A 20,952-nucleotide genomic window follows, 5' to 3' on the forward strand; every position below is an offset into this window, starting at 1 on the left:
AAGAGGGAAGAGATATGGGAACATATGTATATGTATAACTGATTCACTTTGTTGTAAAGCAGAAACTAACACACCATTGTAAAAACAGTTATACTCCAATAAAGATGTTAAAAAAAAATCTCTTTTGGTTGTCTAACAGACATCTAAAAAAAAAATCAATACCTTGCTGTACTGAGCTGAAAATGCAAAAGCAATAAAACTGACAAATTGATATCAAAAAAAAATTCCACCCTCATTTCTTGAGTGTCCTTTATATGCAAAGAACTGTACTGGGTCCATGGAAAGTACTGACTTAAGTAATTTCATGTTATACCCAAAAGCTCTCTGGCCTTCCAGTTTATAAACCTGAGTTCCAGAACTGTTCTGGATCTAGCATGCTTCTTGACCTCCAGGAAACCCCTCAACCTCTTTGAATCTCAGTTTCACAGTGGGCATTGTGCACAAAAAGTATTCCCCACCTTGACTCAATGAAGTTATTGTTAGGAGGTAGTGTACATGAAAGCTCTTTTAACACATAAGCACCCAAAATTCATAATGCTGTTATTTATAGAGGTGTGATTGTCTTGGCCCTTTGAAGCATATGCCACCCATGTTGCATTCACAGCTACCCAGATGGGGTGGCACACTGAGTGCCTCAGGCCCAAGGCTCTCCACTGTGCCATGCGCTGCTCAGCCCAGGGCTGAGTATGAATTAAGCATAAACTAAGCTCCATAGGAGATAACATTTAAATACTACAGTTAAATAAAAATGTCTTCAGAGCATGGCAGGTTCATATTTTAAAATGACAGCCTGAATGTAATCAAGGATTTGATTTATTGCCTGGATTACTAGTGGAGGCCTTTCCTGGGCTATGTGGGAAGGGAGCATTTCCTCAGTCGTCTGAGCTATCTTACAATGATGCATCAAGAAGTCATTTGTCAAGAAGATAGTCCCATGATTGTCTAAAGCAAGAAGGAGTTTAGTCACACTTTACGGGCTTACAAATTTGTTTACTTATCATTGGCTACATTGTGAATATGCCTGGTAACGGGGATATAATAACCAATACTGCCTTTCACTTAGTAAACGAGGTTGAGCCATTACTCATCCATATACAGCAGAGCCAATAGACTAGCACCTACTTCATGAATAATTCATACCAGAACTTAAGGGTTAATAAGGAGAGGAAGGTGTATGGAAAGAGGTCTGGACAATGAATTCAATGAAGTATGAACTTAGGGCCACCAAAAAGAATTGATTTATAGTCAACAAACCATAAAATTTTGGATCAGGACAGATCCTTGATATTCTATAGGCTGAGATACAGAGGGCCATATACTTTACTTAGTTTTAAACTGAGGATCAACTAGAATTCAAACAAAATCCCCCAAATCTTTAGGGAGCAGTTAAATTACAAACAACAAACTCTTGGGGCAATGGGGTCTATTCTGTAGAGAACCCTCTTGGTGGGAAGAAAGGGTCTACATTTAAACTGGTCCATAGAAAAGGAATTAGGAGGAAACAAATTGTATTATAGAAAGCCTTTGCAGGAGTCCAGGAAAAGCCAAGCAGTAGAACTCCAAAAGGACAGAAATTATTATGCCCGTTTATTTTCTCTATTTTTCTCTGATGTTTGTCCATCTCTATCTGTTTTTCTCCATCTCTGCCCCTCCATTATGTTTTTTCTTCTCTCTCTCTCCGTCTCTCCCTCTCCCTGTCTGCCTTTCATCTGTCACTGTCCCTCCTTCTGTCCCTTCCCCTCCCTTCTTTCCTCCCCGCTCTGTACTCCAGTCTGATTCCTGATCTCTAATCAATAGCTTTTTATTAATTAGCTTCCATGTGGTTCATAATAGCCTTAGCACTAAGGTCATGTGTTTCCTACTTCTAGTGTTCACAGTTTCTTTGCATTTTTAAGCAATTAGCCCAGTTCCTCTTTGTGAAACAAACCATACAAGTCGTGGGTGGTCTCCTGGTGACTAATTTGAGCCTATGGATTGAACCAATTCCCCCTGAGTAGAATATATATATATATATATATATATATATATATATATATATATATATATATAATGTAAGTAAAGGTACTTACAGTCGTTTGGATTTATGTAGCATTTTCAAGATCCATTCACTATAGCCAGCCAACCTCTATATGTAAGTAAAGGTACTTACAGTCGTCTGGATTTATGTAGCATTTTCAAGATCCATTCACTATAGCCAGCCAACCTCTATTTGGTTCATCCCCCCACCTCTTGGATGTGCCCCACATGTGGACCAACCATTTTGAAGGCAGAGAAAGGAGACTCACATGCTAGTGCTATCCCTAGCCAAATTGGAAACGTGCAGATCTCTGCTGACTTAGAACCCTACAATGTAAAGTCCAACTTCCTGGGCATTTTTTTGTGTGTGTCAGTACCAGCTCCAACCCTCTTTAGAAAAATAATTCTTTCAACAAATATTTATGTGTGAGGCACTCTCCTAGATGCTACAGACGTTGAGGTAAATATGAACAATAGTTGCGTCCTCGTACAGAGTTCTCATTCTAATTGGTGGGGAGACTGTGCTGAGACTCATATCAGCTAGGAAAAGAGTCAATGCTAGGAAATTAGGGGAGAATGGACAGTTCTCCTTGGTCCTGCCATCCTGGCTGAGCTTGACAATAGAACATTTATCTCTATGTAAAGGGTGTGTAAAACAAGATAATATTGGACGAAAGAAATTCTAGATAAGTAATCACCTTATTGAGATATAATGGCTAGGAAGAAAAATCTAAAACCCAAATCACTGCAAGTATCATCATGATTATAGTCACTGATATTTGTGTAACCATTTACTGTATATTAACTGCTACCACATGTATTACACTTCTCAACTACTTACGAAGCATTGTCATTACTGTTGTTGTTATTGTCATTTTATAAATAAGAAAGCTAAGACTCAGGGAGGGAAACAGATTGTTGCTAAAGAATTCATCCAAACAAGGAAAGTAAAAGAACCAATACTCTTATCCTCATCTTCTATTACCACAGTAAATGCCCTTTCCACACTATCTCACTCCCTTACTAGTGCCAATCATTCAAAACAACCACCCAAAGAGAGCCAGGGAAAACCCAGTACAAAAAACCCCACGTGAAAACAGATAAGTGAAGATATTGAAGATATTTTTTACAAAAGACTGAAAATGAACTTCTAAAATGAAAAATACATTGTGTACAATGGAAAGTACACTGAATAGGAATGATGCAGATTAAATATTGCAGAAGAAAAGATTATTTATCTTAAAGACATAATAATAAAAAATATGAGATGAAACATATAGAAAATTTCAAAGAATAAACAGAACAGTTGAGACTGGTTCAAACAGCCAAAAATCATCTAATCGGAGTTCCCTAAAGGAGAAGAAAGGAAGATGGGTATAAAAAGTATCCGAGGAAATAATGGACTTTCTTTTCCCAAATTTGATCAAAATTATATACCCACAGGCTCAAGAAGCTCAGTGAATCTCAAGCATAAGATACATGAAAAAATTACACCAACACAACATAGTCAAATTGCACCAAACCAGTGAAGAAAAGGAAGTCATGAAAGCTTCCAGAGAAAAAAGACACACTGTACACAGAGAAAGAAAAATAAAGATGGCCTCAGAAATGGTGTAACCAGTAGTACAATGGAGCAACATCTTTTAATTGTTGAAACAAAAGCTGTCAAACTAGAGTTCTAAACACAGAGAAAACACTCTTCAAAAACAAAGGCAATGAAGTGGTTTAAAATATACAAAGACAAAATAAAGGCTTTCCATACATATGACAGCGGAAAGAATTCCTTTCCTTCTGACTGGCACTACAAAAAATATTAAGAGAAGTTTCTCAGGCAGAAGAAATGTGATGCCAGAGGAAAATATGACTTTATATAAAGGCATGAAAAAGAATGGACTCTGGAAATACCTCATTGACATATATATTAGGCTCTTACATTTTATTTAGATTTATTTAAAAGATTGGTAAGTATTAAAACAAAAATAAAAATTGATTCCTGAGTTGTTAATGCAATAACTAAAATATATGATAATGATAGCATAAAGGTCTAGGAGACAAAACTGAAAATATAAGGTTCTTACACTGTATATTAAAGGGTATAAAACAGTTGTAGATTGTGATAACTTAAATATGCATACTAAGGTAACAACTACAAGGACAAAAGAATTAATAGCTAATATGACAACAAAGTAGATAAAATTCAGTTATAAAAAATAATTGAAGGGCTTCCCTGATAGCGCAGTGGTTGAGAGTCCGCCTGCCGGTGCAGGGGACGCGGGTTCGTGCCCGGGTCCGGGAAGATCCCATATGCCGTGGAGCGGCTGGGCCCATAAAAAAAAAAAAAAAAAAAAAAAAATTGAAAACAGATAAAACAGAAAATGGGATAAAAATGGGGAAAATAAAAAATAACAAGATGCCTATGTTTTCCTCTAAGAGTTTTATAGTGTCTGGCTTTACATTTAGGTCTTTAATCCATTTTGAGTTTATTTTTGTTTATGGTGTTAGGCAGTATTCTAATTTCATTCTTTTATATGTAGCTGTCCAGTTTTCCCAGCACTACTTATTGAAGAGGCTGTCTTTCCTTCATTGTATATTCTTGCCTCCTTTATCAAAGATAAGGTGACCATATGTGTGTGGGTTTACCTCTGGGCTTTCTATCCTGTTCCATTGTTCTATATTTCTGTTTCTGTGCCAGTACTATACTGTCTTGATTACTGTAGCTTTGTAGTTTAGTCTGAAGTCCAGGAGCCTGATTCCTCCAGCTCCGTTTTTCTTTCTCAAGATTGCTTTGGCTGTTCGGGGCCTTTTGTGTTTCCATACAAATTGTGAAATTTTTTGTTCTAGTTCTATGAAAAATGCCATTGGTAGTTTGATAGGGATTGCAATGAATCTGTAGATTGCTTTGGGTAGTATAGTCATTTTCACAATGTTGATTCTTTTAATCAAAGAACATGGTATATTTCTCCATCTGTTTGTATCATCTTTAATTTCTTTCATCAGTGTCTTATACTTTTCTGCATACAGGTCTTTTGTTATGTAGGTTTATTCCTAGGTATTTTATTCTTTTTGTTGCAATGGTAAATGGGAGTGTTTCCTTAGTTTCGCTTCCAGATATTTCATCATTAGTGTAAGAGATTTCTGTGCATAAATTTTGTCTCCTGCTACTTTACCAAATTCATTGATTACCTGTAGTAGTTTTCTGGTAGCATCTTTAGGATTCTCTATGTATAGTATCATGTCATCTGCAAACAGTGACAGGTGAGAGTGGGCAACCTCGTCTTGTTCCTGATCTTAGTGGAAATGGTTTCAGTTCTTCACCATAGAGAACGATGTTGACTATGGGTTTGTTATATATGGCCTTTATTGTATTGAGGTAAGTTCCCTCTATGCCTACTTTCTGGAGGGTTTTTATCATAAATTGGTGCTGAATTTTGTCAAAAGCTTTTTCTGCATCTATTGAGATGATCATATGGTTTTTCTCCTTCAATTTGTTAATATGCTGTATCACATTGATTAATTTGCATCTATTGAAGAATCCTTGCATTCCTGGGATAAACCCCACTTGATCATGGTGTATGATCCTTTTAATGTGCTGTTGTATTCTGTTTGGTAGTATTTTGTTGAGGATTTTTGCATCTATGTTCACCAATAGTATTGGCCAGTCGTTTTGTTTCTTTGTGACATCTTTGTCTGGTTTTGATATCAGGGTGATGGTGACCTTGTAGAATGAGTTTGGGAGTGTTCCTCCCTCTGCTATATTCTGGAAGAGTTTGAGAAGGGTAGGTGTTAGCTCTTGTCTAAATGATAAAATTTGCCTGTGAAGGCATCTGTTCCTGGGCTTTTGTTTGTTGGAAAATTTTTAATCACGGTCTCAATTTCAGTGCTTGTGATTGGTCTGTTTATATTTTCTGTTTCTTCCTTCAATCTCGGAAGGTTGTGCATTTCTAAGAATTTGTCCATTCCACATTGTCTATTTTATTCACATATAGTTGCTTGTAGTAATCTCTCATGATCCTTTGTATTTCTGAAGTTTCAGTTGTGACTTTTCCTTTTTCATTTCACATCTATTAATTTGAGTCTTCTCCCTTTTTTTCTTGCTGAGTCTGGCTAAAGTTTTATCAATTTTGTTTATCTTCTCAAAGAACAAGCTTTTAGTATTGTTGATCTTTGCTATCGTTTCCTTCATTGCTTTTTCATTTATTTCTGATCAGATGTTTATGATTTCTTTCCTTCTGCTAACTTTGGGGTTTTTTGTTCTTCTTTCTCTAATTGCTTTAGGTGTAAGGTTAGATTGTTTCTTTGAGATGTTTCTTGTTTCTTGAGGTAGGATTGTATTGCTATAAACTTCCCTCTTAGAACTGCTTTTGCTGCATCCCATAGGTTTTGGGTCGTTGTGTTTTTTCAATGTCATTTTTTGTAGGTATTTTTTGATTTCCTCTTTGATTTCTTCAGTGATCTCTTGGTTCCTTAGTAGTGTATTGTTTAGCCTCTATGTGTTTGTGTTTTCTACAGATTATTTTCCTGTAATTGGTATCTACTCTCATAGTGTTGTGGTTGGGAAAGATACTTGATACAATTTCAGTATTCTTAAATTAACCAAGGCCTGATTTGTGACCCAAGATATGATCTACCCTGGAGAATGTTCCATGAGTACTTGAGAAGAATGTGTGTTCTGTTGTTTTTGGATGGAATGTCCTATAAATATCAATTAAGTCCATCTTGTTTAATGCAACATTTAAAGCTTGTGTTTGCTTATTTATTTTCATTTTCGATGATGTGTCCATTGGTGAAAGTGGGGTGTTAAAGTGCCCTACTATCATTGTGTTACTGTCAATTTCCCCTTTTATGGCTGTTAGCATTTGCCTTATTTGAAGTGCTCCTTTGTTGGATGTGTAAATATTTACAATTGTTATATCTTCTTCTTGCATTGATCCCTTGATCATTATATAGGTCATTCTTTGTCTCTTGTAATAATCTTTATTTGAAAGTCTATTTTGTCTGATATGAGAATTGCTACCCCAGATTTCTTTTGATTTCCATATGCATGGAATATGTTTTTCCATCACCTCATTTTCAGTCTGTATGTGTGTCTAGATCTGAAGTGGGTCTCTTGTAGACAACATATATATGGGTCTTCTTTTTGTTTCCATTCAGCTCGTTGTTTCTTTGGGTTGGAGCATTTATCCATTTACATTTAAGGTAGTTATCAATATGTATGTTCCTATTACCATTTTCTTAATTGTTTTGGGTTTGTTATTGTCTTTTCCTTCTCTTGTGTTTCTTGCCTAGAGAAATTCCTTTAGCATTTGTTGTAGAGCTGGTTTGGTGGTGCTGAATTCTCTTAGCTTTTGCTTGTCTGTAAAGCTTTTGATATCTCCCTTGAATCTGAATGAGATCCTTGCTGGGTAGAGTAATCCTGATTGTACGTTTTTCCCTTTCATCACTTTAAATATATCCTTCCACTCCCTTGTTGCTTGCAGAGTTTCTGCTGAAAGATCAGCTGTTAACCTTATGGGGAGTCCCTTGTGTGTTATTTGTTGTTTTCCCCTCTCTGCTTTTAATATTTTTTCTTTGTATTTAATTTTTGATAGTTTTGATTAATATGTGTCTTGGTGTATTTCTCTTTGGATTTATCCTGTATGGGACTCTCTGTGCTTTCTGGACTTGATTGACTATTTCCTTTCCCATATTAGGGACGTTTTCAACTATAATCTCTTCAAATATTTTCTCAGTCTCTTTTTTTGTCTTCTTCTGGGACCCCTATAATTCAAATGTTGGTGCATTTAATGTTGTCCCAGAGGTCTCTGAGACTGTCCGAAGTTCTTTTCATTGTTTTTTCTTTATTCTGCTCTGCGGTAGTTATTTCCTCTATTTTATCTTCTAGGTCACTTATCCGTTCTTCTGCCTCAGTTATTCTGCTATTGATTCCTCCTAGAGAGTTTTAAATTTCATATATTTTGTTGTTCATCATTGTTTTTTTGCTCTTTAGTTCTTCTAGGTCCTTGTTAAACGTTTTTGTATTTTCTCCATTCTATTTCCAAGATTTTGGATCATCTTTACTATCATTACTCTGAATTCTTTTTCAGGTAGACTGCCTATTTCCTCTTCATTTGTTTGGTCTGGTGGGTTTTTACCTTTCTCCTTCATCTTCTGTGTATTTCTCTGTCTTCTCATTTTGCTTAACTTACTGTGTTTGTGGTCTCCTTTTTTAAGGCTGCTGTGTTTTTGGTCTCCTTTTTGCAGGCTGCAGGTTTGTAGTTCCTGTTGCTTTTTGTGTCTTCTCCCAGTGGTCAAGGTTGGTTCATTGGGTTGTGTCTGCCTCCTGGTGGAGGAGACTGGTGCCTGTGTTCTGATGGATGAGGCTGGATCTGGTCTTTCTGGTGGGCAGGACCACGTCTGGTGCTCTGTGAACTTCTCATGATTTTAGGCTGCTTGTCTGCTAATAGGTGGGGTTGTGTTCCTGTCTTGCTAGTTGTTTGACATAAGGTGTCCAGCACTGTAGATTGCTGGTCGTTGAGTGGAGCTGGGTCTTAGCGTTGAGACGGAGGTCTCTGGGAGAGCTTTCTCTGTTTGATATTATGTGCGGCTGGGAGGTCTGTGGTCGACCTGTGTCCTGAACTTGGCTCTCCCACCTCAGAGTCTCAGGCCTGACACCTGGGTAGAGCACCAAGACCCTGTCAGCCACACGGCTCAGAAGAAAAGGGTGAGAAAGAGAAAGAAAAAGAAAGAAAGGAAGGAAGAAAGAAAGAAAGAAGAGAGAGAGAGAAAGAAGAAAGAATAAATAAAATAATGTTAATAAAATTTAAAAAATTATTAAAAATTAAGAAATTAAAAATTGAATTAAAAAAAGAAACAAAGAAAGAGAGCAACCAAACCAAAATACAAATCCACCAATGATAACAAGAGCTAAAAACTATACTAAAAAAACGAAAATAGGACAGAAATAACCCTAGGACAAATGGCAAAAGCAAAGCTATACAGACATAATCACACAAAGAAGCATACACATACACACTCACAAAAAGAGAAAAAAAATATATATATATATAAAAGGAAGGGTGCAACCAAATCAATAAAGAAATCTACCAGTGATAATAAGCTCTAAACACTAAACTAAGATAAACATAAAAGCAGAAACAAATTAGATGCAGAAAGCAATCTCCAAGTCTACGGTTGCTCCCAAAGTCAACCGCCTCTATTTTGGGATGATTCGTTGTCTATTCAGGTATTCCACAGATGCAGGGTACATCAAGTTGATTGTGGAGATCTAATCTGCTGCTCCTGAGGCTGCTGGGAGAGATTTCCCTTTCTCTTCTTTGTTCTCACAGCTCCTGGGGTTCAGCTTTGGATTTGGCCCTGCCTCTGCATGTAGGTCACCTGAGGGCATCTCTTCCCTGCCCAGACAGGACAGGGTAAAGTAGCAACTGATTTGGGGGCTCTGGTTCACTCAGGCCGTGGGGAGGGAGGAGTACAGAATGCAGGGCGAGGCTGCGGTGGCAGAGGCCAGCATGATGTTGCAACGGTCAAGCATTTACTTTTTTACTAGCATCACCAGTGTATGTTTTCCTGCCTGATGAAACCTTACCAATGCCTTTAGTCTTCATGATATGTTGCTTTTGGTGATGATTTTGATTAGAGTTGGAATTGAAAGGACAATAAAGGGGACAAAATGCATTTTGACTTATTTAAAGCACTGAAATAAGCAGTAGAATAACTTCTGGAGCTTTTACTAAGACTAGATTTTGTCATCCTTTTTCGATCTGTCCTCAAAGAACTGTGGATAAAATTAAGAAAACACAGGTTGGAAAACTACCACTAATTCTGAGGGGACATTTAACATGTGTTTTTATCTGAAGATGGTATCTAAGACCCTTTCTGACATCATAGGTATATTACTTTATGAAACTTTACCATTGCCAAATAATTAAGTTCATGTATTGGGAAAATTCCTTCAAAGAAAGAGAGACTCTTTTTTCAACACTGCTAATATAAGGGCCGTATTTAATATGAGTTAAAGCATGTTTAATTAAATGTTTGATTTTAAGCTATTTGTTTATACCTTGCTTTGTTCCTGCAAGTAATTGAAACAACTAGTCCTAGTTTATTTTTCAGTTGTATATTTAGTCACAAAGATTGAAATGAAACTAAGTGATTAGAACCCACACTACTTCGTAATACAGGAGTAAACTTGTGGAGAAATGGTAAATTGGGGGAAAGTTAAGTCACTGATAGTTTTATTCACTGCCTTTCCAGGAGATTTCAGAGGCTGTGGGCTACTCTAGAATGAGGCATGCTTTAGTACAGGTAATAGCCAGTGGGCAAGCAGAAGGAGTCAGTCCCCCTAGAAGACTTTACATTTATGGAAGGAGGATCAGTGCAACTCATAGTAGCTCTTATGTGAATGCTGTCTATACACCTGGCTAGCTTTCCTTACCATCTATGGCCATCTGGCCTTGACCTTAGATCTCTGACAGTCTTGCCTGGCTTCTACTGTGCCGTTTTTAAAATGCTGGCACCCTACATCTTTTCTCCTATTATGTAAAATCTTATCCTCTTTATTTATCTACTGTCCCTGATGAATATGGATCTTATCTTTCTAGAACCCCAAGAAATTCTTTAATAGCCAGAAGTTTTGACTGCTGACTACTTTAAGGTCAGGATAATATTCTCACATGGGCTTAAGATCTTGAGATTTCCTTGAATAGGCAAAATCCATTGTCTAGTGGGGGAGGGATGAGGAAGTCCCCTGAGGAGTGGCTGAGTTTCTTGAAAAATGTTTCACAGTAGTATTTAAGTGATCCCCTCTAGGATCAGTACCATTCTCAAATACATCCAATTTAGGAAATCTTGACTATCTTTATTTGGTACTTTTCTTTTTTTTCCCTGTCATACCACCACCACCACTAATTTCTTCAGTATCTTGACTAATGACCAGACTGTTTTGTGAATACCCTAGTTTTTTAATTTCATAGAATTTCTTTTACTTGCCACGTACAAAGTGGATGTTCAACTAGGACACAAACAAGATTTTGTTATATGGAACTAGTTATTACTAGGCCAAGCCATACGAAATTGCTGATGGTCAACTCTTTTGACCTACAAAAATGGCCATTTCATATGGTTTAACCTAAAGTAATATCTTCTGTTGAAATTAATTCTTTGTGAATAATCAGTCATACCTTTATGTCACCTGGAGGATAGTTCTTTTTGTACCTTTTTAAGCTATGCTTATAGTTGATCAAGTTGTGTTCTTTTGGAAGTTTGAAAACATTCAGATAGATGTATTTTTTATCTAAATTTTTGGCTAAAGTTTCATAATTATGTAGATCAAACTCTAACTTTCAAGACACTTGAGTTTACATTTTAATGATGAAGGGTAGCTACTGTTGATGAGCACCATTGCCTAAATAACACAGGTGCTCTCAAGTGGTTTTTTGTGTGTGTGGCGACTTGGTTTTTTTTTTCTTTTTGAATTCTATCTCTTTTTATTTTCCATAACATCCAGCAAAAGAGTCCAGAGAGGTCTGAAGTATACCCAACATTACTATTTATGAATTCTTAGGCATAACTGCTCCATTCCCAATAATTGGTTGAGCTTAGATTTAAGTGGAAAAGTTAATTGGATGGTAGGATTTCCTAATGTTTCTTCTCTTTTTTAGCAATTCCTTGGTGATTAGTGCAGAAGTTTTCCACTAGCCTGTGCACTGTTGCTGTGTTGCTGATGCTTGGAATGAGAGGGGTGTTAGTTAATAGTATTTAGCTTTATCATCGCTGCTTCTGATTCAAGTGTGGTGTTCAGATAAGTTCTGGTCAGGCAACTGATGTAACTGCAGCTTGCTGCTGACATTCCCATCATTGCTTCAGAGTTTCTCAGGAGAATAGCAGCTGTTCTTGTCTAGCGAAGAGTGAAGGGGAGTATCTCAGAGAAAGGCAACTTAAGTGCCTATAAAAAAGCATGCTGACTGATTCTGTTCTCTTGCCAGGTACAGATTCTGGCTATTTATTTTAACCCATTTTCTCTGGCAAGAAATAATCATAAGCTCTTTAGAAGTCTCTTTGATATATGGTGGGGGAGTGCACTTTTCATTCATTTTTTTTTCTCCTTTTCAGTTGGACTGGTGTGGGAAAGAGGAAAATTTTGCACAAATGTTGTACATACATATTTCACTTTTTTCTTTTTTTCCATATTTAATTTAATGTATAACAGATGGACTCCCTAAAAGTCAATATAATAGGAGAAGGCATATTTCAGCTTTCTGATTAGCAAAGATTGAAAAGTAATTAGTACTCAGTACTAATGAAAGTATAGAGAAACAGGTGTAGTGTAAGCACATATATGCTTTCTGCAGGATATTTTAGTAATTGTGTGTGTGTGTGGGGGGTATCTATCTGTATACAGATGTGTATGTAACTGACATGACTTCCAACCTAAAAAATCCACTTTTAATAATTTGTTAGACTAGAATATTTTTATAAGTTCATAAAGATATACATACAAAGCATTCTGCATAGCAGTACAGTAAGACGTTGGAAACCACCTAAATACCCATCTGCTATCTATAGGGGATGAATTCAATTAGGAAACATCCATATAATGGAATATACCATATAATCATTAGAAAGAATGATGTATATGTGTATATGTCAGGATGGACATGATATATTAAATTTAAAAAGTGAAGATGCTAAGTGGTATGTAGAGTATGATCCTGCATTTATAAAAATTCAAATAAAATTAAATACAATTATATAGATCAAGTATCAAACCTTTTAAAGGTAAAAACTAACACTAAGCAATATCTTTCCATTAAAATATTGACAATAACATTCATTGAGTGAAGTAGGGCACTGAATGCAAATATGTGATAATATGAATTGTGCTCACTGCAGTGGAAATTGGTAGAGGGATGCTCCATCTTTCTGAAAAACAGTATTTTTAAAAAGTTTTAAAGCATCCATATGCTTATACAGAGTGACTATATAACATTAATGATAATAAAATGGTTCATATTTATAAAGCACTCTTAGTTTTTCAAAGCATTTTTTTAAAACAAGTTTTCTTTTTTCCTTTTTTAAAATTTAATTAATTAATTAATTTTTGGCTGTGTTGGGTCTTCGTTTCTGTGTGAGGGCTTTCTCTAGTTGCGGCGAGCGGGGACCACTCTTCATCGCCGTGCGCGACCCTCTCACTGTCGCGGCCTCTCTTGTCGCGGAGCACAAGCTCCAGACGTGCAGGCTCAGTAGTGTGGCTCATGGGCCTAGTTGCTCCACAGCATGTGGGACCTTCCCAGACCAGGGCTCGAACCCATGTCCCCTGCATTGGCAGGCAGATTCTCAAACACTGCAGCACCAGGGAAGTCCTCAAAGCATTTTTATCCTCATAATTTTCTTTCCAAATCACTCATTGTGTTACCTAGTACAAAAATGTTTATTATTCTCTTTTTATCAGTTTCCTTTCCTGAAATAAGGAAGTTGAATGATACACTCTAGAAAAATGCTTTTAGCATTAAAGGGTTTTATCTATGAAGATGCAAATGTAAAGACCTCTTAGGGAAAGGCACAGCAATGCTAAAAGGAGTAAGAGAGAGAAACAAAGAAACACTTCAAGTGTATAGTGTTATGTGTTTCTTTATGGCATTTTCTACATGAGTTTGGCATATGTGCTTGTCATTTACCTGTTTGCTATACCATTTATTCCCTGAAATGTCTTTGGTGTGTTCTTTATCTCAGGGAACTGAACTCTAAAGGCTACCTTTCCCAGACTTCCTTGCCCACTAGGTTTGGCCATGAGGAAGCACTGCAATAAGTTCAAAGGTGGGAGGATGGGAGAAGCCAGAGTATTTTTTTTCCTTCTCTCTCTGCCTTGGACAGCATCACCAATGATGTGTGGGTTTCCTTCATGATTGAAACTTATGTTGGATGGGACCTTCCTCTGTGGTCCCAGTTCCTATCTATCTTTTTCCATTGTGTGAACCTTTGTACACTATTGGTGGGCATGCAGAATGGTACATCTGCTATGGGAACCAGTATGGAGTTTACTCAAACATTTGAAAACAGAACTACCATTGATCCGGCAATCTCACTTCTGGGTATATATCCAAAAGAATTGAGATCAGAATCTCAAAGAGATATTAGCACTTCCAAGCCTAGCATTATTCACAACAGCCAAGATGTGCAAACAACCTAAACGTCCAGTGACAGGTGAATGAATAAAGAAAATGATATTTATATATACATACAATGGGATATTATTCATCCTTACAAAAGAAGGAAATTCTGCAATATGTGACAGTAGGGATGAACCTTGAGGATGTTATGCTAAGCCACTTACAGAAAGATAAATACTGCATTATTACACTTATATGAGGTATCTAAAATCATCATAGTCACAGAATTAAAGACTAGAATGGTGGTTTCTGTGGGCTGGAGAGAGGGAGAAATGGGGAGTTACTAATCAATAGGCACAGAGTTTTGTTTTTTTTTTTAACATCTTTATTGGAGTGTAATTGCTTTACATTGTTATGTTAGTTGCTGCTGTATAACAAAGTGAATCAGCTATACATATACATATATCCCTATATCCCCTCCCTCTTGTGTCTCCCTCCCACCCTCCCTATCTCACCCCTCTAGGTAGTCACAGAGCACCAAGCTGATCTCCCTATGCTATGCGGATGCTTCCCTCTAGCTATCTGTTTGACGTTTGGTAGTGTATATATGTCAACGCCACTTTCTCACTTCGTCTCATCTTACCCTTCCCCCTCCCCGTGTCCTCAAGTCCATTCTCTATGTCTATGTCTTTATTCTTGTCCTGCCCCTAGGTTCTTCAGAACCATTTTTTTTTTTTAGATTCCATATATATGTGTTAGCATACAGTATTTAATTTTCTCTTTCTGATTTACTTCACTCTGTATGACAGACCCTAGGTCCATCCACCTTGCTACAAATAACTCAATTTCGTTTCCTTTTATGGCTGAGTTATATTCCATTGTATATATGTGCCACATCTTCTTTATCCATTCATCTGTTGATGGACATGTAGGTTGCTTCCATGTCCTGGCTATTGTAAATAGTAGGCACGGAGTCTTAATTAAGCAAGAGAAGTTCTGGGATCTGCTATAAACCATGTACCTGTATCCAACAATACTGTACTGTACACTTAAAAATTTGTTATGGGGAAAAATAATACAAATCTACAGTAACGGAAACAGTGTGGTACTGTAATAAAGACAGACATATATAGATCAATGGAACAGAATAGAGACCCCTGAAATAAATCTTCACCTAAAACAGTGTTTTTAATAGTTGAATAAAATGTTATTATATCAATATATATCAATTATTTAATTTTCAGTGTTTTGATAATTAGGCTAATTAAAAAATTCTCTGTTTTATATATTTGCAGTAAGTTGTCCATTGCTGTTAAAGGCAAAATATATTTATATGTTTGAATGATGTACTTAGCTGCATTAGTTAGCTAGATCTAATTAAAGCCTGCTAAATGCCCAGCATAGTTCTGTGGTTTTTTATATATTAAATCATGTTTAAAAGATCATTATTGATGTTCTAGTTTTATAGATTGGGCATGGAGGCTCAGTGCAATTGCATAACTTGCCCAAAGTCATATTGCTAGTAAGTGGCTCAAATGGAATTTGAATCAGGCAGATCTTTTTCCAAGTTTGTTCTGTTACTCCATCATGCCTAATACACATTGACCTTGAAAGTAAAATGAAAATGGCATAACTTATTCTATGAATCATAGACCTTGGAATATTAGAGCTAGAATAGGACAACCACAGAACAGTGACAACATACACTGTCCTTGGCTCCTTACAGTTACATTATCTTTTGCTGTGCAGCTTCTTTTCTTAGGGAAGTTTCACACAGACGTGATATTTTATCTGGGTCTTGAGAGACAGGTAAGTGTTCATTAGGTAGAGGAGTAGGGAAAAGACATCCTTGCTCTAAGAAACACAATGAACAAAGGGTCTGAGTTGGGAAAAACGTGTGGTGAACCAAAGAGGTGGTGAGTAGAAACCATCCCTATTGCGCGCACGCACACACGCACACACTCACACACTCACATGCATATACATTTCTCCTATTTTTTGAAAGAGTAATTTGATTCTCCTGTTTTCTACGTGTTGTTTCTTTTAAAATTATATTTGGCATATAACACTGTGTAAATTTAAGGAACAATATGTTGATTTGATACATTTGTATATTATAATATGATTGCCATTGTAGTATTAACTAGTTCCTCTATCACATCACATGATTACCATTACCTTTTTTGTCATGGGAACAATTAAGATCTAGTCTCTTAGCAAGTTTGGTGATTAATATAATGTTGTTGTCTATATTCACTATATTGTGCATTAGATCTCTAGGACTTATTTATTGACTCTTTTGTACTCTTAAACAACATCTCTCCTGTTTCCCCACCTTCCAGGCCCTGGTAACCATTATTTTGCTCTCTGTTTTCATTAGTTCAGTTTTTTAGACTCCACCTAAAAGTGATATCATATAGATCTTCCTGTTTTCTGACCTCTCTCCCTAAGTGTTCTCTCTTTGCACAGCAAAATAGACAATAAAGTATTTTTCTAAACAAGTTTCTTACCTTTATTATTTTAACATAATTAATATTTTGTAATATTTAATATTGAATAATTCTCAAAACAGCTATTAAAATAAATTTATCTGCAACATTAGTACCTGTGAAGGAAACATTAGATATAAAAATAGAATATAGGACTTTGAGGTATTGATGGTCTAATTGTGGGGCTGGAAGGTGGGGCAGGAAAATTGGTGTATCTTATAAGATCATACTTTGTCCTTTGGTTCTCTGACCTATTACAGTACTACTTCATTCAACCAATCCTTAAACGTCAGCATATGAATTCCTCTTCAGCTCCTTTTCTTTTACAAAAGTGCCTCTAATAATATAATTTATTTCTTATTCTCATTCTTTTGTCTTCCATGTCATTGATTAATAGAATGGATCTACAACGTCCAATAACTACATAGAATACCCTCAGAAAAACTTAAACAAAAGTAAAATGTTAAGGACCAGTGGGTTTTTTTCCATCCTAATTCCCATAATTAAATTGTCCTTGATAAATGCAGTGGAAAAAGTTGCTGTGCACTGGCACTGGGTTTTGAACTTACGGTTTGTCTCTCTACTATAATACAATTAAAAGATAATAGGGTTAGGGCTCTTGATTCAATAACAAGACACCTATACTGTGATGGAAGTGGGTTACATAATTCATAATAAATCACTGAGAGGAAATGTGCACATCAAGTGTCTCACATATTTCCATTTGGTGGGTCAGAGTTTAAGGAATTAAGCTGTAACTAGAGAATTCAATCACTGTTTGAAAGGCTGCTGCTGCTTTGCCTAAGGATGGCTCTTGCAGGTTTCTGGCTGATGATTTTCTCAATCAAAGCCCTGCCTTCCAGCTTGAGTTGAAATGAGATTATTTACAATTACTAGATATTTTAAAATACAATTTTGTTGATTGTGATAGGAAAATATAAAGAATAAAATAAAAATTTTCACTAATTTTACCACCTATATTTTGACATATAACCTTACAGCTTGTTTCAATGCATATATATACATACACATATATGGGTATATATGTATATAAAAACACATATATATTTAATATCTCTCTTATTAATGTGTCTATTAACAAAATCTGCTATAATAGCATTAAAATATTATAGAAATTTCATTTGCTATACTTAAAATATATAGCTAGAATTTTATAAACTCTTAAAGAACATGATTTTTAATGGCAACATCATTTACTATTGGCTTTTTTTCTGATATAGTTGCCATGTGAGATGTATTTTAGTTGCTTCATTAGAACTAGCTTGACTATAGGAACAGTTCTCATTTTTGAATGGTCATTTGCTCATACACTACTTTTGTAATGACTTCCCATCGGAGGATGACTGCTTGAGCAACAGCTCGTTGTTCCATTGAAATCGGGCTTTATTGGCTTTATGAAATTCATGGGCATTTCTCTAGGTAAAGCAGTCCTTCTCAGAATAGGTTAAACTCTGATAAATTGGGTAAGGAGTGGGTTTGGGGTTTGTTTTTGTTTGTTTGTTTTATTTGCTTTTTGTCTTTGTTTTGCCTTAATTATAGGAGATATGTATTTGGGCCATATCCAGGAAACTCTAAATCTAAAAATGTTTGCAGTGAGACCATTTGCAAATTTGGAATAAATAATTATAAGGAAATTAGTCTTTTGGATGGCTGCCAAAAGAAAATTGGCCAAATAGTGATTGGCTGTACAGAGATAGGGTATCTGTGAATTGAAAACAAAAATAAAGAAAAAACAGAACACAAACACACACAATAATTCTGAGTCCAGAAGGGGGAAACGCTTTGCTTTAATTTGGGAAAGAATAAAATAACTTATTCCCATGGAAACCAAACCATTCCTCTCTTTAACAATGAAAAAACACAAAATTAGACATACGAACTACTCTTTAAGATGCAGATTGTTTTTAGTTAAAAAAAAAACTACAAAGCAGATGGCTTTAAAAATACTTATTTTATTTACCAAGATTTTATGCAGTAAAGTATCTTATTCTCTTCTTATAGGAAGGCCAAAAAACAAGCTGGTGAACTAACCCGGGAGTCTTTGTTAGCTAATTAATCAGGTGGGGAATGATCTAGTGGAGTAAGATTTAATGGGAGTATGCTTTTTCTCTCTATTTTATGTGATAGACTTTTCCCTTCTGTGTAAAAATATTTCTTTCTGTCAAATTTTCCTACATAGCCTCCAGTTTCCCATCTAAACTGCAAACCTTTATATTTTCATAAAAGTCAAGGTTTGTGAAACACATGTTAAATAGTTAAGGAATGAAACAGCAAGTACAAAAATAGTAAGAGTTAATAAATTAAACATTTTAAATCGTTTAATATATAATCAAACAAAATGAACTTGATAGATTTTAAATTATTTTCCCACTGATTCAATTAGAATTTTATTCAGCTTCACATTAAGCCATGATTGTGGCTTAGTCAAAAAGAGATTTATTTATTTCATTCAACAAGAGTTCCAGGTATAGGCATTTGAGGGCTAGTTTGGTAACTCAATTATTCCATTGAAGAAAAAAGCTATATCTCTCTTCCTGTTTTATCATCTTTAGTGAAGGATGTTCTACATGCATGTTCCAGAGTAATAAAAGAAGAAAACAGAATAGACAGGGCCAGAAAATTTTTGCTTATATCTCATTGGCAGAACTATGTCAAGTGGTCATCTCTAGTTGCAAGGGAGACTGGGATATTTCACAAAAGCAGGAAAGGGAAGGAGGGCTTAAAAGGTTGCTGAGTGAATGAACTTACTGTATCTGTCACCTTCCACCTCTCTGAGCATTCTGTATTTATACACAATATTTATATCTTTCTCTGTACTTTAAATAAAATGAATTCATCCTCTGTCTTCCAAGGCAGGTAATCCCCAAATTATATCCAGTTACTGTATTTAGCTTGAAGTCTAGGATCTTTGGGTAATCTCTCCCTCAGCTACAGGTTTGGTTCTTTGTGATCCTTAGGTCTATAAATTAAAGACAAGTCATCTTCTTCTAACATTCCTAATGTATTAATGTGGAGAGAGAAGAAAATAGGATAATAGCAATTTAAAAAGTCTTCTTCAGTAAGAGGGAATGTAGAAAATATATGACTGTCGGTGGTACATAGCAAATATAGAGTCTTGCTGGGTGGGTTACTCAGGACTTCCTGATGCTAGCAGCAGAAGTAGTTACTTGGCTAGCCAATCTGGCAGGCCCTGGTACTTCTTTCTTGGTGAATTTCTTTTATCTTTTTTCTCCAAGTCCTTGGTTCTACATCTGGGGAGACCTTCCTTGACCAATGTGCCAATGCCTACTAAAATGAAAGTAAAAGAAAGAGGGCTCCAAAAAGAATTAAAAGGCATTGCATATCTATAAAACCATAAATTGGGACCATCCCAGGAAATCCAGGTAAATGGTCTTCCTAGCTGGGAAGAGATTCAACTTGGAGTCCATTTCCTTTCACTGTGAGTTCAAGGACCCAGGAATTACTTTAAATACAGCTGTAGCGAGCCTGAGGCACATTTGGAAATACCATGCTCTGGAAATTTTACCAGGCTTCCAGGAGGTGAGTTTCAAGACCATTTTATGAGTAACCACATCAGCCTGGAAAATGTAACTTGTTGCTACTGACCCCTTTGTTCTGACCAATTCCTCACTCTTAACCTAATGGCTGCTGCCTCAACCTCTGCAAAACTGCATGCCAGGGTGCAACACCATTAATCTGATCTTTGCCACTAAGTTCCCCTTCATTGTCACTTAGAGACTTCCTAAAGGAAAGTGTTTGAAACACCCTGGGGCAACAGTTTTGTATGTTTTTGAAGTTGCATTCAGAAACCTCTGCTTGTATACATACATTTTGTATACAGAAGCAGCTGGCTGTTCTCAACCCTGCAAGGTTCCAAATTATGATATTCTCAGTCAATTTACATTGCAGGACACAAGCAGAGTTAGCCTCTGCTTGTAGGTAAAGGTAGCTGTGCTCCCTTGCATCTCTGCTTAGAGACTGTCTAGCTCTAGTTTGAGTGCATGTCTACCACAGTACACTTTTGAAAGCAGCAAGATTTAATAAGCACATGCCAATATTCTGAATTTTATTCCTACCATTCACACTAATAAAAAAGCTTCAGTTGGCATGTGGTCACAGTTCCAATGTATAGCAAGCAACAGTTTGAACAGCTGTTTCGCTACTGCATTTCAAAATGTGTTAGCTTTCGAGCCTGAGGTCATTAAATCTTCACTGTTTGCCCTCATCATCTCCTCCACAGTGTCAATTCCACATTTTAAGTCCTATTATTGCAGCTCCCTTCATTCTTTAAAAATTATTACATTGATCAGTATTCTTAGTTG

At 36.2% G+C, this 20,952-nt stretch overlaps 1 protein-coding gene across 2 annotated transcripts in view; it reads left to right on the forward strand.

Moving 5' to 3' along the window:
• UNC13C (unc-13 homolog C) overlaps positions 1 to 20,952 on the forward strand; it is a 654,288-nt gene that overhangs the window by 259,313 nt on the left and 374,023 nt on the right. The gene's annotated exons all lie outside the window — the stretch shown is intronic.

The sequence above is a fragment of the Physeter macrocephalus genome, chromosome 11 (genome assembly GCF_002837175.3).
Source record: "Physeter macrocephalus isolate SW-GA chromosome 11, ASM283717v5, whole genome shotgun sequence".
Taxonomy (NCBI): Eukaryota; Metazoa; Chordata; class Mammalia; order Artiodactyla; family Physeteridae; genus Physeter; species Physeter macrocephalus.